At 38.7% G+C, this 13,795-nt stretch overlaps 1 protein-coding gene across 1 annotated transcript in view; it reads right to left on the bottom strand.

The window, feature by feature from the left end:
* The window catches only part of LOC306641205 (uncharacterized protein C8orf34 homolog), a 490,512-nt gene that overhangs the window by 338,054 nt on the left and 138,663 nt on the right, over nt 1–13,795 (bottom strand).

Genomic DNA, 13,795 nt, shown 5'->3' with positions numbered 1-13,795 from the left:
GGGAAACACACAGTGTATTCTATATTATGTTGTCAGATTAAAAATAATTACTTCTTCATCAGCAACTAGCAAATATTTTTAAGATATTCTTCCTATGTCTTCTAAAAAAATTGTGTAAGACTAAGTGCATGTATTTATCTTTGCTTCTTCCCAAGAAACCACTAAAATTATGCTATAATCAAGCAATTTTTTTTCTCTCTCTCTCAAAGAATTATTGAAGAAAGGACAGTATTAGGCAAGACTTTTGGTTTTTTCTGGAAAATGCAAAATGGTCTGATGAGTGGTAACTGGATTTAGCAAGGCAGAGACAATTGAAACCTAAGTCCCTGAAGAGAGGGATGCCAAGAAAGTAAACATTGCACACTATTTGAACATTAAAGCATCAATTGTGGAGAACAATGTCAAAGTAATAAAGGTATAAGAACTTCATTGTTTTCCAGACTTAAGGGGTCCATTTAAGATCCAGCACAATTTAGGGCATATTGTCAAAAGAAAATTTAAATAGTGACACTAAAGAAAATACTGTAAACACTTTCAGGGACAAAAATAGCAAATCAAATTGATATCAGACTTCTCAACAGCAATACTTGCCTTAGAAGACGGGGGGGGGGGAATTCCTTTAAAATTCCAACTGAAGATTATAACTCAGAATTTAATACTAGCTAAAGAACCAATCAAGATACTCAAAGGACTTAAGAATTGATCTGACAGGCACTGTCTCTCAGAAAGCTACAACTGTAGATGCTCCTTTAAAATGAAACAGTAATCCAAAAACAGACTTGGAATTCAGGAAACAAGTGACTTCCCAAAAGGAAAAGTAAGGAGATTTCTGGAGATGATTGTGAAGAATGATCTAAAAAGACAGCTGAGAAAGTGTCTAGAAACCAAGAGGTCAAGAATGGAGCAAGAGGACAGAGGGCTTCAGGAGAGAGGTTTCTAAAACCATCTTTAAAAAATACAAAATGGCATAAAATGAAACAGAAGTCGCAATTACTTCATGTATCTGATCATATTGAGAAGGTCTAATTCTTTGGGCAGGATTTGATGAAGCATTAGTGATGGATATATAGAAAACAAAATAATCAGAAAAGAGAAAATTGCTAATCCTAGAAAAAATACTACTTCAGTCCTCCTGCCTCAGTCTCATGGTCACTGGGATTATTACAGGGGTGTGCCGCTGTACCCAGCTACATTTTACTTTGTTGAAAATAAAATTTAAAAAGTATTTCGGTGGTAAGGATATAGTAAATAGTCTCCATCTATTGAAATATATCATTCTACTGCCTTTAAAAAAAAGGAATTTGACGATATCTATTACACTGAGAAATGCACTGATCCTGTCTGTGGCCCAACAATCTAATGGCTGGTAAGTCAACAAAAAAATATCACATCTGTACCAGGCACAGTGGTACACACCTGCAATCTCGGCAACTCTTGAGGCTGAGGCAGAAGGATTGCAAGTTTGAGGCCAGTCTCAGCAACTTAGCAAGACCCTAAGCAACTTAGTAAAACCCTAAGCAACTTAGCAAGACCCTAAGCAACTTAGCAAGACCCTGTCTCAAAATTAAAAAACAAAAAAGGGTGGGGATGTAGCCCAGTTGTAAAGTGCACCTCTGGGTTCAATCCCTAGTACCAAAAAGGAGAAAACAAATTAAAAAAAAAAAAAAGAAAAAAGGAAAGAAAAGAAAAAGAAACAACAAACCTGTACTTGTGTATATGTTCAAAATTGTTCATTTTCACAGAAAGTGAAAGATTTTTTTTTATTTTAACAAATAGTTTCCAAATACCCTGGAAAAAATGTAAATGTCCTTCAAGAGAGAAACATCTGAATAAATTATGGTACATTCACACCATGCTACAGCATGAAATTCTTAAAAAGTGTAAGTTATATCTAAGTTTATTACCATGGAGATATTTCCCTGATGCATTTTAAAATAATAAAAATGAAGTGCTTAAGAAGTTTTATGGTTTAAGGCCTGATTTTTTTTTTTTATATAGCAAATCATCCCCACACATATATGCTGTGTGCACAAAGAAAAGGTGCAACAAGCTAAATCTGTAACTGGGAGAATTAAGTTTGATGGATGAGAACTGCGGGGAGACTATTTCTCTTGCCACACTTCTATATTTTTTTAAGTTGTCAAAATAAGCAAATATCACTTTTATCATTTAAATAAACCTAACAATTAAAAACTAAAACAGGTGTTTCGGGGTGGCGGACTGGAGAGTGGCTGCATTTTGTGTTGCTTAGTGACTGGGGATTCAAGAGGAGGGGATGTTGAGGGACTTGGGACCAACTCAGGACCCCCGGGTGGGTCTCTCCCGTTGGGGAGGCGTCCCGGATGGGGCGGTGGTCCCGGAGCGCAGGGAACCTTGTGGAGTTGCCCACAGGATGCCCCTCCCCCTGCTGGAGCGGTGGACTCAGACAGCTGGGAGCATTGGGGAGGGGGCCACTCCACACGATGCACGGGGCGGCCCACTGGGGCTCCGGGAGGCTGGGGGGGGGGGTGCGCAGCAAGCTGTTTGGACTCAGAGCGAATGCTCCTGAACACGGGGGTACTGCCCAGAGGAGGAGGAGCGCTGTGGGTCACTTGGACTCAGAGCAGCCGCACCAGAGCTCCAGGCCGCTGCCCAGAGGAGGAGGAGGTGTGCGGCAAGCTGCTTGGACTCAGAGCAACCGCTCCTGGAGGCTGGGGGGCTGCCCAGAGGAGGAGGGGGGGCGCGGTGAGTTGTTTGGACTTGGAGAGACCACTCCTGATCACCGCGCGGGGGGAATTCCTGGGGAAGGAGGAGAAGCACGGTGGGTGCGGCGGGTTGCTTGGTCTCTGGGCGGCCGCACAGAGGCTCCAGGCAGCTGCCCGAGGGAAGAGGCTTGCGGTGGGTCACTTGGACTTGGAGTAACCGCTCCTGAACACCCAGGGGTCTGCCCGGGGGAAGAGGAGTGCAGCAGGTCACTGGGACTCAGAGCGACTATACGGGAGGGGCCGCATAGCCAGGCGATTAGGTGCAGAGCAGGATCCCAGGACCTAGGAGGCTTCTTGGTGGAAGAGCCACACAGAGACAAGCTGAGGGGTGGAGTGAAGGTTCCAGGACTGCGTGCAGATTCTCTGAGGAAAGGCAGCCTAAGGAGACTAATCTGCGAAGGGAGAGGCTCCCAGGCCCAGGAGGTAGGTCCGGGCCCCTGGGAACATTGCAGAGGAAGGAAGCCCAGCCCAGACGGTAGTTGTGGATTGAGGGGAACCTCTAGGACGGGAAATGACCAGCGAGACCTCCCCACCGGTGAGTCTTCCCTGCCAGGTGAGGTTTTCCCACAAGGATGGTAAAACCAGAGACACAGGCCCAAACAGGCCTTGCCTCAGCCCGCAGCCTAGGTCCCCTTTGGATGACCATTGGTCAACAAGTGGAGGCACCTCTGCCCACTAGCAGGGAATATACCCCACCTGAAGGCCACCACCCCTAGAGAGGCAGCTTCCTTGTGGAGCACCGCATTATCAACTTCCTCCAAGACTTCAGCCTACTGAAGGCTAAGAGGGGATATACTAGAAATCTTCAGAGACATTATAAGTCAATAGAGGAAATCTGCAATATCTCAGCAGTCCACTTACACCTGAACAATATGAGAAAACAAGGGAAGAAAATGCTGCAAACAAATCTAGATGTTACATCAAAAAAACCCAATGACAGCATGGCAGAAGAAATGACACAAAAGGAGTTCAGAATGTACATAATTAAAATGATCAGGGAAGCAAACAATGAGATGAAAGAGCAAATGCAGGCACTGAATAATGAGATGAAAGAGCAAATGCAGGCATTAAATGATCGCACCAATCGACACTTAAAAGAGCAAATACAGGAAGCAAAAGATCATTTCAATAAAAGTTAGAGATATTGAAAAAAAAACAAACAAATCCTTGAAATGAAGGAAACAATAAACCAAATTAAGAACTCCATAGAAAGCATATCCAATAGGATAGAACACCTGGAAGACAGAACCTCAGACATTGAAGACAAAATATTTAACCTTGAAAACAAAGTGGACCAAACAGAGAAGATGGTAAGAAATCATGAACAGAATCTACAAGACTTATGGGATATCATGAAAAGGCCAAATTTAAGAATTATTGGGATTGACGAAGGCTTAGAGAAACAAACCAAAGGAATGAACAATCTATTCAATGAAATAATATCAGAAAATTTCCCAAATCTGAAGAATGAAATGGAAAATCAAGTTCAAGAGGCTTATAGGACTCCAAATACACAAAATTACAACAGACCCCACACCAAAGCACATTATAATGAAAATACCTAACATACAAATTAAAGACAGAATTTTAAAGTCCACAAGAGAAAAGAACCAAATTACATTCAGGGAGAAACCAATACAGATATGAGCAGATTTTTCAATCCAGACCCTAAAAGCTAGAAGGGCCTGGAACAACATCTTTCAAGCACTGAAAGAAAATGGATGAAAACCAAGAATCTTACCCAGCAAATCTTACCTTCAAATTTGACAATGAAATAAAATCCTTCCATGATAAACAAAAGCTAAAAGAATTTACAAAAAGAAAGCCAGCATTACAGAACATTCTCAGCAAAGTATTCCATGAGGGAGAGATGAAAAACAAAGAAGCAAATCAGCAAAGGGAGGAATTATCCTAAAGGAATTGTCAAATAAAGGAGGAACCAAGTCGTGTCAAATAAATAAATAAATAAATAAAATTAAAAAATGAGCCAAATGAGTGGGAATACAAATCATATCTCAATAATAACCCTGAATGTTAATGGCCTAAACTCATCAATCAAAAGACATAGACTGGCAGATTGGATTAAAAAGAAAAATCCAACAATATGTTGCCTGCAAGAGACTCACCTCATAGAAAGAGATACCCATAGACTAAAGGTGAAAAGATGAGGAAAAACATATCATGCACATGGACTCAGCAAAAAAGCTGGAGTATCCATCCTCATTTCAGATAATGTGGACCTCAAGCCGAAGTTACTCAGAAGGAATAAAGAAGGACATTTCATACTGCTTAAGGGAAGCATAAATCAGCAAGACATAACAATTATGAACATCTATGCCCCAAACAGTGGCTCATCCATGTATGTCAAACAAATCCTTCTCAATTTCAGAAACCAAATAGACCGTAAAACAATAATACTAGGTGATTTTAACACGCCTCTCTCACCACTGCACAGATCTTCCAAACAAAAATTGAACAAAGAAACCATAGATCTCAATAACACAATCAATAATTTAGACTTAACAGACATTTATAGAATATACCATCCAACCAAGAGCGAATACACTTTCTTCTCAGCAGCGCATGGATCCTTCTCTAAAATAGACCATGTATTATGCCACAAAGCTAATGTTAGCAAATACAAGAAGATAGAGACACTACCATGTATTCTATCAGATCATAATGGATTGAAGTTAGAAATAAATGAAAGAGTAAAACACAGAAACTATTCCAACATCTGGAGATGAAACAATATGCTATTATATGATGAATGGATAACAGAAGATATTAGGAAGAAAATTAAAAAATGCTTAGAGGTCAATGAGAACAAAGAAACATCATATCAAAATCTCTGGGACACTATGAAAGCAGTACTTAGAGGGAAATTTATTTCATGGAGCGCATTTAATAAAAGAAGTAAAACTCAACAAATAAACGACCTAACGCTACAGCTCAAAGCCCTAGAAAAAGAAGAACAGAACAGCACCAAAAGTAGTAGAAGACAGGAAATAGTTAAACTCAGAGCTGAAATCAATGAAATTGAAACAAAAGAAACAATACAAAAAATTGACAAAATAAATAGTTGGTTCTTCGAAAAAATAAACAAAATTGATAAACCCTTAGCCACACTAACAAAGAGAAGACGAGAGAAAACCCAAATCACTAAAACTCGGAATGAGCAAGGAAATATCACAACAGACACGACTGAAATACAAAACATAATTAGAAGCTATTTTGAAAATCTGTACTCCAAAAAAATAGAAAACTTTGAAGACATCAACAGGTTTCTAGAGACATATGAATTGCCTAAACTGAATGAGGAGGACATACACAATTTAAATAGACCAATTTCAAATAATGAAATAGAAGAAGTCATCAAAAGCCTACCAACAAAGAAAAGTCCAGGACCAGATGGGTTCTCAGCCGAGTTCTACAAAACCTTTAAAGAAGAGCTCATTCCAATACTCCTCCAAGTATTTCATGAAATAGAAGAGGAGGGAACCCTCCCAAACTCATTCTCTGAAGCCAATATTACCCTGATACCTAAACCAGACAGAGACACATCGAGGAAAGAAAATTTCAGACCAATATCCTTAATGAACATCGATGCAAAAATTCTCAACAAAATTTTAGCAAATCGCATACAAAAATATATTAAAAAGATAGTGCACCATGATCAAGTGGGTTTTATCCCAGGGATGCAAGGTTGGTTCAACATCCGGAAATCAATACATGTCATTCATCATATCAATAGACTTAAAGTCAAGAATCACATGATTATTTCAATAGATGCAGAAAAAGCATTTGATAAAATACAGCACCCCTCCATGCTCAAATACTAGAAAAAATAGGGATAGTGGGAACATTCCTTAACATTGTAAAGGCCATCTATGCTAAGCCCACAGCCAATATCATTCTAAATGGTGAAAAACTGAAAGCATTCCCCCTAAAAACTGGAACAAGGCAGGGATGCCCTCTTTCACCACTTCTATTCAATATCGTCCTTGAAACTCTAGCCAGAGCAATTAGACAGACCAAAGAAATTAAAGGGATACAAATAGGAAAAGAAGAACTCAAACTATCCCTATTTGCTGATGATATGATTATATACTTAGAGGAATCAGGAAATTCCACCAGAAAACTTTTAGAACTCATAAGTGAATTCAGTTAAGTAGCAGGATATAAGATCAATGCACATAAATCCAATGCACTTTTATACATAAGTGATGAATCTTCAGAAAGAGAAATTAGGAAAACTACCCCATTCACAATAGCCTCGAAAAAAATAAAATACTTGGGAATCAATCTCACAAAAGAGGTGAAAGACCTCTACAATGAGAACTATACAACACTAAAGAAAGAAATTGAAGAAAACCTTAGAAGATGGAAAGATCTCCCATATTCATGGATAGGAAGAATTAACATTGTCAAAATGGCCATACTACCTAAAGTGCTATACAGATTCAATGCAATTCCAATTAAAATCCCAATGATGTACCTTACAGAAATAGAGCAAGCAATTATTAAATTCATCTGGAAGAATAAGAAACCCAGAATAGCTAAAGCAATCCTTAGCAGAAAGAGTGAAGCAGGGGGTATCGCAATACCAGATCTTCAACTCTACTACAAAGCAATAGTAACAAAAACGGCATGGTATTGGTACCAAAATAGAAAGATAGATCAATGGTACAGAATAGAGGACATGGACACAAACCCAAATAAATATATTTTCTCATACTAGACAAAGGGGCCAAAAATACGCAATGGAGAAAAGATAGCCTCTTCAACAAATCCTGCTGGGAGAATTGGAAATCAATATGCAACAGAATGAAACTAAACCCATATCTCTCACCATGCATAAAACTAAACTCAAAATGGATTACAGACCTGGGAATCAGACCAGAGACCCTACAGATTATAGAAGAAAAAGTAGGTCCAGATCTTCAACATGTCGGCTTAGGACCAGACTTCCTCAACACGACTCCCAAAGCACAAAAAATAAAAGCAAGAATCAATAACTGGAATAGATTCAAACTAAAAAGCTTTCTTTCAGCAAAGGAAACTATCAGAAATGTGAAAAAAGAGCCTACAGAGTGGGAGAAAATCTTTGCCAATCATACTTCAGATAGACCGCTAATCTCCAGAATCTAGAAAGAACTCAAAAAACTCTACACCAAGAATGCAAACAACCCAATCGACAAATGGGCTAAGGAAATGTACAGACACTTCACAGGAGAAGATCTACAAGCAATCAGCAAACATATGGAAAAATGTTCCACATCGCTAATAATAAGAGAAATGCAAATCAAAACCACCCCAATATTCCATCTCACCCCAATTAGAATGGCGATTATCAAGAATACAAGGAACAACAGGGGTTGGCGAGGATGTGGGGAGAAAGGTACACTCATACATTGCTGTTGAGGTTGCAAATTAGTGCAGCCACTCTGTAAAGCAGTGTGGAGATTCCTTAGAAAACTTGGAATGGAACCACCATTTGACCCAGCTATCCCACTCCTTGGCCTATACCTGAAGGACTTAAAATCAGCATACTACAGAGATACAGCCACATCAATATTCATAGCTGCTCAATTCACAATAGCCAGACTGTGGAACCAACCTAGATGTCCTTCAATTGATGAGTGGATAAAGAAACTGTGGTATATATATATACAATGGAATATTACTCTGCCATAAAGAATGATAAAATTATGGCATTTGGAGGCAAATGAATGAAACTGGAGAATATCATGCTAAGTGAGATAAACCAGTCTCAAAAAACCAAAGGATGAATGATCTCGCTAATAAGTGGATGATGATACATAATGGTGGGGGGGTGGGAGGGGTTAGTGTTAGGGTTAGAGTTAGGGTTAGGGAGGGGGGCAAGAATGGAGGAAGCACTGTATAGAGGGAAAAGTGGGGTTGGAGGTGTGGGGTAAGGGAAAAAATAACAGAATGAATCAAACAACATTACCCTATGTAAATTTATGATTACACCAATGGTACGCCTTTACTCCATGTACAAACAGAAACAACATGTATCCCATTTGTTTACAATAAAAAAAAAACTAAAAAAAAAATGTGGTTGCCTCATCAAGCTTCTTTAAGGGACCCTGAAACATCCATTAACACATGGGTGTTCAAGCAGTAGAGAGTAGACATGGCGATCGTGATCAATCTGGAGCACACTTTTAGGCACACTGTTGTCACATCAATGCCATTCCCCAAGGGATCCCTATGGATGAGCCCAAGACTAAGAGTGAGAAGCTGAGATGAGGAAGCAGATAAAATGATACTTGTACCAGATTCTTCAAAACATTGTTTCTGACTTTAACTCTCATTGAATGATTTCTCTGATTTGCATTCTCCATCATTGCATTATCTAGTTTCCTAGAAACTACCCTGTGCTACCAAGGTCTCTCTCTCTTCTTCTTCTTCTTTACCTTATTAATTTACAAAACAAAAGCATATATTTAACAGTACCAGGCAACATCCTCAGATAACCACCGGACAAAGCCCCACTGCCCAACATCAGCTGAGCTCTGCACTTGCAGACCCACCACCTGAATGCACCAACAATGACAAGCCCAATGATCCATCAACGCAAAATCATGAGCAACTATAAACTGTGGCTTTACATCATTGAGTTTGCGGGGGGGTAGGGGGGGATATAAGCAGCACAACAGAGAAATGATACCACACCCAAGAACTTCTCCTAAGCAACTGTGGAGAGAAACTAAGATCAAGTTCTTTTTATGTCTTTGTAGCTTGTGATAGTTTGATAAATACATGGTGATTTATCATGGGAATCAAATCTAGGACAACCAAGGCGACAGTTTGATCAAGATCAAGTCAATCGTGCAGGGTGATTTCAAAAGAGGGTTTGATACATACTGGAGGAAGATTTTGGAGAGGTCATCATCCAGTACCTAGCCTTCAAATGAGAATAACTCTAAAAGTGTTCTAATGGATTAAAAACTTCACTTAGGTCATACTTCATTTCAAAACTTGGTGCTACAGTTGAAATGCATTTTACAAAACTATCCCCAGAAGAAATGGAAACCAGTGCAACAGTGTCACCAAAACGACTTATAGAAAAGGATGACAGTCTCTGAGATCAAACAGGATCTTTGAAGCTACCGAGGCAAAGCTCACTCCAGTGCAGAAGGCCATCCATCATATCTTGAGGAAAGACAACAAGCAGTCTTCCACAGTGAGGTTTCTACTTCACGGAACTGCCTATTTTATACTATGGTGAATTTTTGAATAATTACTGTATCAGTTCAAATTCTGACTCAATGTGAATTCCACCAACAGTTTCTTCTATGGGCTAAAATACAAATTTACTTTTTCTTCCATGTGACTTTTGAGATATTGTTTATCCATTTCTTTTAAGTTGAAATAAGAACTCTCTTTTACTAATGAGTATACAAAACTACAACCTCTGCAATAGAGAATCCAGCATCATCAATAAGAGGTATAACAGCAAACTCACTTCTTTCTCTTTTGTTCTTATTTAATACATGAAAAACATTAAAATTATATGTATTTATGGAGTACACATTTCAAATATTTATCATTTTTTATGGTAAACATTCAAAATCCTGTCTTCTAGTTTTTTTTAAATACCCAGTGTATTACTATTAGGCATGGTCACCCTACAGTGCAATAGCACACTAGAATTTCTTACTACTAACTGTAACATAGTACCCACTGTTAAACCTCTAAGTTTTCTGAACCAATTTCAAATTATTTATAACTTTCAAGTGTTTCCTAAAATTCAATAAATGTTAAATATTCTCATCTTAAAGTTCACATAAGTATTCTACTTCCATTTTAAATATTCCAGGAATATCCCCAGTAGTATATGTATGATCTATTAAAAATTGATTATAATGAAATCACCACTTTGTGTCCCTGCCATCTGTATTTCAGATATTGTTCTTTCATCTTCATCCTCTAACATTTATGTAATTTGTATTTTCCACACAAGACGCACTATCCCTTCCTTTTTGTTCTAAAATCTATAAATATCCAGCTATTCCTTTTTGTATATTCCATGCTAACACAAGAGTACAAAACAACAGAAAACTGAGAAATATTCCCTCAATTGCAAAAGCATTAATAAAACTACTGAGGGTTGGTTTCAATTTCGGGTATTAATTTAAACTAGCATACTTACCTCAGTTTTCTGATCTGGATCATAAATATGAAATGGCTATAAAGAATCAGTGTTATGCTATCAAGCACAGAAAATTTTAGAAAATGATCTTCTTATAATTTCTGTTAGTATCTTATTCACTGTCTGTAGCTATTACACTCACTACATAACTAGCAGAAATACCTAAAACCACACGGGAAACCTTCACCGAACCTTACCTATCTTACCTATGATAAATAACCACTGGAAACACTAACATAATATTGTCTTACAGATCTTTGCCTTCTATCAGTTGCATTGTATAAGTGCTATTTTTTGATATCCAAAATTATATAACTTCTAAACTCATATCTTATGAACACTAAAATATATTTTAGCATTAACCCATCCTTAAATTATCCTCATTCACTCCTTCATTAATGTAATAATCTATCTACTCATTCATATGGCACAAACTATGTATCGGGTACTCTTCTAAATGATCTGAATAAGTTGGTGGGTATTAAAGTAACAAAACACCCTTTATTCATGAAGATTACAATCTACCAAGCTCACAATCTTTTGGAGAGACTAAGAAATTGTTTTGTTCGTCACAAAACTGTTCTGATCAACCCAAGTATCTATTTTAAGTTAGTTTTAGAAATAAAGATTTTTTAAAAAATGAAATTGATTATTTTCTCTCTATCTGAAAGTTAATGACTGCTCATATATTTGAGCACTATTTTTTCTTTTAAAAAGTATGAACAATCATTTAGAAAACTTTTTAGTTTTATTCCACAAATATGGGTATCAGGAAATGTGTTAGTTACAAATATTTCTTGATACATATAGGAAGAGCAACTATGTAAAGACTGCAGCTACTGCAACAAGCCAAAGAATGACCTGATGCTAGGAGACAGGCCTGTCATAAATCCTTTTCCTAGTATCTTCAGAGAGAGTGTGGCCCCACCAACACCTAATCTCTGACTCCTAGCTTCCAGAACTCAGATGAACCTTTCTTGCTTGCAAAAATGACAGTCATACAAACTCTGGTTATCAGACTTAAGCATCTGGCAGAAATTTTCTTGAAAGAAAAGAAGTCGAGGAGAGTCAAGATGGTGGATTAAAGGAAGTCTGCGTTTCCAATTGCTCCATGGCTCGGAATTCAAGCAGTGGGAGTACTACTTCTCAGCCGGGTGGGTGAAAGAGGGGATTCAATGAAATTCAATTTAGGACAGTCGGAGTTTCTTGGAGATTCAGAAGTTCAGATGCATTGAACAAAGAGCAAGAGAGAGGGCATTGGAACCACACTGGTTGCAGCAGCAGCTCTGGTTCACTGCGGAGGGGAGGGATACTGCAAGTAGAGAGAAAAATACAACAGACAAATTTGGCACAGAAAAACCTGTAGATCAAAAGAACAGATTGAACTTAGCTGATCCAGAGGCTGCACAGCAAATTGGTGTCTGAAAAGTGCTCTGTTTCTCAACTGGCAAGTGGCCAGCTGAGGCCAAGAGCCATCTTGAGGAGGCTACCCTGCAGCTTGATGCTGCAGGAACCCAGGAGGTCATAGCCAACACTGTCATGCTGCCCGCAAGCACCTACCTTGCAGCTTAGGGTATGTCTAGTGAAATGTGCTTAAACAGGCGTAAAGAAGATTGTGCCCTCGGGAATTCAGAGGAGAGTGAAATTTGCTTTCCTTTTGAGCCTGGTGGCTCATGTGATCAGCTGAAAAACAGTCAGGAAACTGAATAGGCAAGTATGATTTTACTCAGGGACTAAGCTGGGGAAGGTGGTCTTTGGGGTAGCAGGAGTGTGTGAGACCTGAGGAGGATTGGCTTTCCTGCCTCATGAATATAATTCTTGGGGAGCTCCTAAGAACCAGACTCCGGCCATGATCAGCATCTGCCTAGCCCTCAGGGTGTATTGATTTAATCTCTCCAGAGCAGATACCACCCAACAAAGTCCCTAAGGTTGACCAGAGCTAAACCCCAGTCACCAGAACTCCCCTCATGGAATTCTGCAGCATCCCCACTCTGGTAGTGCAAACTGGTCTGTGCCAACAATACTCCAATGGACAGCATTTCCCATCCCATCCTACCTCACACTGGTGAAAAGGGACACTGAGAGCTATTTCAGCCAGTCTCAGTTTTATGCCATCCCAGCTGGCAGTTCAATATAACACAAAAATAGAAAGGGGTTAAGGAACCCCCAGCCCTTGCACATGCATGTGCATGCTGGCTCTTGCTTGCTCCCCCCAGCCCCTAGTGCACACCCCAAGAAGAAATTGAGAGAAGGGCAATCCAGCAGAGGAAGTGACCATCCCTCCTTGTCAACAGTTTTGAATATCTTAGTGGATACAATTCTTTCATTTTTCATCAAGAATCTTTTTTTCCTTTTTATTTATTTATTTTGGTGTTCTTGCTGTGCTGATTGATTCGTGGACATATGTTTTTCTCTTTTTTCTTATTTTTAGTATTATTTACAATATTTATGTTTCCTTGTCTTCTGAAGGTTAGGGTATTTTGTTGTTGTTTTTTTTTTTTTTTTTTTTTTTTTTTGGTTTTGCTTTGTTTTTGTTCATTTGTTTCTCTTATTTCATTTTCCTTTTTTCTCCCATTAACAGTCAAATTCTTCTCTTCTCTCTCTCCTATTACTTTATTTTTCTCCTCCTTTATAGCCATCTCTTGGCTCCATCTCTTCTGCATTCTCTCTATTCACACTTAAAATACTCTAAACTTTGTTTTACCTTCATATCACATTTTCTCTTAATGAACTGTACTTTTACCATCTTTTAAAACTATTGGGTTTACGTAACTCCTGCCCCTACCATTCATGTTGTTTCAGTTATTGGTACTATAGATGGCACAGTTGATACCTGCTGTGTAATGCCAGACCTAGTTCACTGTTATTT

This window comes from Sciurus vulgaris (genome assembly GCF_902686455.1).
Source record: "Sciurus vulgaris genome assembly, chromosome: 1".
Taxonomy (NCBI): domain Eukaryota; kingdom Metazoa; phylum Chordata; class Mammalia; order Rodentia; family Sciuridae; genus Sciurus; species Sciurus vulgaris.
The sequence above is the reverse complement of the archived record's forward strand: the minus strand, read 5'-3'. Positions and strand labels throughout refer to the sequence as shown.